The 5,329-nt window shown below is 30.2% G+C and overlaps 1 pseudogene; it reads left to right on the top strand.

Moving 5' to 3' along the window:
* Positions 1–1,506: 1,506 nt before the first annotated feature.
* On the top strand, positions 1,507–3,046 carry LOC112721657 (vacuolar iron transporter homolog 1-like; annotated as a pseudogene).
* The last annotated feature ends 2,283 nt before the right edge of the window (positions 3,047–5,329 follow it).

The following is a 5,329-nucleotide window of genomic DNA, read 5'->3' as shown; positions in this document are numbered from 1 at the left end:
TATAGTGCCCGGTCACACTTACGTCGTAGGGTCAACAGAGTATCGAGTTTTCAACCTGGTACACGTGGTGGCAAGCCACGGCACTTAATCCAGGGAACCTCGTATCTCAGATCATTAAATTATTCAAGCCATATAAATAATTCAATTATAATTCATCAACATCCACATCATTCTCAATCGCATCTCATTCATCATCATACATCAATCATATTCAATCCTTATCTTTCATTATCACACCTCCCATTCCGTCCATCAATAGTTTCAATTCAAAACATAATTCATTCTTTTCTAAATGAATCAAACTTAAAACATGCTCATTTTCTTAATAACTCAAAATCAAACCATATAACCTTTGAATCTAAATCTTTTTAAATAATCATCTAAACAAAATCTCTAATTTTTATAAAATTTCGGCAGCATCTCTTCTAAACTCGGACTTTGCCACCCTTTTCGGGTCCAAACCTGTATTCTTTTCAATTCAACATACCCTTCCTCATCATCATAACAATCACCACAATAAATCTACCTCAGATCAATAATTATACTCATACAATATTCAAATCCAACAACCAAAATTCAACTAAAAATCATAGTTCACAAGTCCTAGGATTTTAACACAAAATACCTCATTTTTCATTCAAAATTTCCATTCCAATTATTTTCAAACCTATTACCACCAATCCAAATTGCTAACAATAATCCTCAACAAGCTCCATATCTTTTCATCAATCATCATTCAACCAAACTAAAATATAGCCATTTAATCAACAATTCAATCACATATCCTTTCAAAGATCCAACTAGCAACCAATATCATCTTACAAACAAATCACCAAACCAAACCAAGCATATTCATCAACCCATTACTAAACATTAAATATACACCTGCATTCTAACTTATCCTATGGTCATCTAGCCTAAGTTTTCACAGAACATTATATATTAAATGCAAGAAACCTAAACCATACCTTAGCCGATTCCCAAGAATTATTCCAAGACAATTTTCCTAAAAGAACACAGCCCTCAAAACCTCAACTAATCCGCTTCCTCCAAGCTCCAGTATTCACAATTTCAAGCTCCAATTATTTATTTACAACCTAATACACATTTATAACACATATATACCCAATTTAATACTCAAAGCTCAAATTAAATGAAATTAAAATGGAATTATAATTTTCTCACCTTACCCAAGCTTCACATAAGTAAGAGTGAACATTTTCCTCAAGCTAATTTGATCCTAAAACATCAAAGAGTAAAGAAATTTAATACCTCCACTTAATTTCCCAAAAATTGGGGAAGAAGAGGCTAAGAATAAAAGAATGATTTACCTATGAAATTGTTCCGGTAGAAATGTAGAGCTCGACGCGGTGGACGCGTGGCCATAAACGGTGCGGCGATTGGAGCTCGGACGGAGGAGTTACGGCAAATTGAATTTACCGTAAGGGTTGGAAACGTTCTTCGTTTCTCTCTTCCCCTAAATGTGTTTCACGCTGCCTCTGCTGAATGGGGAAGAAGAGAGACTTGGATTCATTAAATGCTGGGCCGGTTGGGCCCACGGGCCCGGTTTGGGCCCGGTTCAACCGGTTCGGCCCGTTCGGTCTAATTTTGGACCGATTTTTTCGAAATTGGTGTCAAAATTCTCGTTTCGACGAGCTCTATTCTAATTTAATATAATATTCACATTTCTAATCCTCCTTATTAAAAACTAATTTATTGACTAATTATTTACTAATTTAATCGGGGTTTACATTATATATATACTGTATTAAGTTTTTTCCACTATATTAGTGAAAATATAGTCATAGATTTAAATGAGTTTTGGATTGGTTCAAAAATTATTTTGTGTGAAGTTTTATGATTTTGGATGCATGATAAATCTATATTTTTATTATCTTTTAGAAAGGACATGTATACCTTTAAATTTGTCTAATATAAGCACAATAATTTTATGCGCATTAAATAGGCTACATTTTTATAAACTATTAGATTTTATTAAATAAAAATCAAACGTTGATAAATTAAAGATCGTTGATGAACTATAATAAATACAGAATATCCTAAGAATTTATTATTTTAACCAACATTTTTAGACTTCAGTCTAATATTTTTATTCTAACAATTCAACAACCTTTATTAGTGGAGAAATCATCCCACTCCTCCAATAGTAACCATTTTATTTTATTTTTGTTAAAGTAAAAAGGACAATAAAAGCTTGATAGATAACACACTTTATTAGTGGAGAAATTCCACTCCTCCAATAGTAACCAAAATTTCATCCATAAATACCATTAAATTGTGTGTGTCCTCCACACTTTAATCATTCTTCATCATCCATCGTTTTTCAATTTTCATGGCATCCAATCATAGTAATAATAACAATAATAGTGATCACCCATTAATAACGAAATCAAATTTGTAGTGAGTGACTTTGAGCAACAACAACAATTATCAAGAACTCAGAGAACGAAGAAGAAGCAAATAAGAAGGAGGAATTTGATTACTCAAAAAGATCCCATTGGCTGCGTGCAGCATTGCTGGGAGCGAATGACGGGCTGCTGTTGATGGTGGCTCTGATGATGGGAGTGAAAGCAGTAAGAGAAGACATGAAGGCCATGGTGTTGTCGAGTTTCGTAGGCCTTGTGGCTGGGGCATGTAGCATGGCCATTGGTGAGTTTGTTTCTGTGTATTCACAGTTAGACATAGAGATTGTACAAATAAAGAGACAAGAAGAAGAAAAAGTAGAAGATGAGAAAGAGAAAGAGGGTTTACCAAACCCTTTGCAAGCAACGGCAGCATCAGGTTTTGCATTCTCGGTAGCTGCAATGGTTCCTCTACATGCGGCATCTTTAGTAAGGGACTATAAGCTCAGGTTGCGACTTATTTTGGGTCGGTTAGTTTTGCTTTAATTTTGTTTGGTTACTTGGCTGCCATTCTTGGTAAGGATCCTCTATTTAGGTCTTGTGTTAGGGCCTTCGTTGATGGGTGGTTAGCCATGACTATAACTTTTGGCCTAACCAAATTGATTGGCTCAAGTATCCTTTAGCTACCTTTTCTCACACTAGTTTTTCTTGCTAACTGGGTGCCTGGTTACGTATTAAGGGTGAATAAAATATAGAATTCACTTAGAATTGATGAGTTCATATCACATTATTATATAAATGGAGTATGAGCTGGTATAATATCTCATACTTTATATATTCGGTGATTACTCACAAAATTTTCATGTGTCGGTAATTACTCACATATAATTTAATATATTAAATCATTTAACCATCTTAAGAATGGTCATTTTCATATACCGAGTGGTCATCACATATCCTGCTTTTGCTTTAGAGAGGTCACCTACGATTTTTGTTTCACTCTGTTTTTTGCCTTCTTCTCCTTTACATATTAAAAGCAAATGTTGGCTTCATGGATTGACAATAAGCAGTAAACGAAGCTACAGAATATTTGGACTTTTCTATTTCTACATGTTAGCATGCACAACACAAGGCAGCTAACTCTTAGGATTTGGAAATGTCTAACTCAACGTTTCAGTCATTATTTGAAAACTAATAATAGGAAGTCATGCTGCTTCAGTTATGGGAATTTGTTAAATCTTGTATGTTAAGGGAGTTAGGTAAGAAGTGCCCCTCTTTTGAGGAAACTTAAACTCATGCTTTAGGAAAGAATTTTATCCCTATTAAGAACAAAACTATTGGAAGCAAGGTTCATCCACTAACAAATTACAAAACAGCCAGTTTTTTTATTTATCATAAAAGTTAAAAATTAAAACTACTATTAGTACTTTGTGGTTAACAGAATTAATGTAAATTACAAAAATAAACCTTACACAAAAATACACAATATAAAATTTTGAATTCCAAAATATAAAATGGTTATAAAATAAAAAAAAAAACTGACTTAAATATCATTTTTGTAAAATACTCCATTAATGATCATAAATACAAAATAAACTTTGATATTTAGATCTCAGTCATACTGTTTTTTACCACAAAAATAAAATGTAACACATAAATACACAATTTTTTTTAAAAGAAAAAAATCAATATTCAATAAGAGAGATACCTAATATTCTTTAGCAAGGATAGTTGTTTAAAATCAAACATATTCTCTCAAATTACCTATTGATTAGATGATTACAACTATTCAGATTGAAAATACTCTAAAATTTACACTCATCAATGATCTTAATACCACACACAGAGCACTACTTTTTTTTCAAAATGAGTATTATTCCAAAATTGTGAAGATTTGGTATCCATGACCTTGTTTATGTTTAACACTTCAAAGTTAAAGATGAAATAAATAAGAAAAACTTAATAAAATAAAATTGTTAGAAAAATAGAAGATATATGATAGAAAATATAATAATAAATTAGAAGTTACATGATTTAAGACAGAAGTAGATAGAAAAAAAAGTAATGTAAATTTTGATAACTAAAAATATACGTATTAATTATAGGAGACTATAAAAATAATTTTCGTAAATGAAGATTAATAGGTTTTGTTAGTATTTTTCCTACTTTTGTTTCTTTTTGTATGTCATAAGATGATGAATTCCACATGCATATATCCGTTAATGTTTTTACATAAAAATTGAGTTTTTGATGATAAAAAAGAGGATAATGTGAGTAAAATTTATGTGTAGAATAAAAAGGTAATCATAATATGAATAAAAAAAATTTAACTGATAATTATATTTTTAACTAATTTTTAAATTAATTAATTACTGTTTATTAATAGGGGTAAGATAAGAAAGCAGAAATAAATATCAAACTTTTTATAGTTTTTTTTATATATTATTATAGATAACTTATAAAAAAAATCCTATTGTTAAGATTTATTTTTTTGAATAAATATGGTTGAGTTTTGGATGTATTCTAAAATAATTTGTGAACTATTATATTATTTTAGATGTATCATAAAAATTTAATATAATATTTTTTTAGTTTGTTTATTTAACATAAGATAATCATTATTTATCAAGAATTGTAACCAATTTTTGAAAACAACTTCATTCTTAAGATTTTTGTTATCATTTCTTATTAATCATAAGACTCTTAATTGTATTTTATTTTTTCTTTCTTTATTATGTATCTTCAAAATTATTATTCTCTTTTAATATTTTATATAATATCACAAATATTTTACATAGCTACTACAAGATCTTTTGTTAGGTCCAATATATATATATTGATACGAGCGGAAATTGGCGAGTTAAGAATGATTATAAAATATGCGTTGCAAGTATAGTTCTCAACCAACCAGAAATCCGCTTATCAATTTAGAAGGGTGTCACAGAAACTAAAATTAAAATACTGGG

Source organism: Arachis hypogaea, chromosome 11 (assembly GCF_003086295.3).
Source record: "Arachis hypogaea cultivar Tifrunner chromosome 11, arahy.Tifrunner.gnm2.J5K5, whole genome shotgun sequence".
Taxonomy (NCBI): domain Eukaryota; kingdom Viridiplantae; phylum Streptophyta; class Magnoliopsida; order Fabales; family Fabaceae; genus Arachis; species Arachis hypogaea.
Note: the sequence above shows the minus strand (reverse complement) of the source record. Positions and strands in the feature narration are given on the sequence as shown.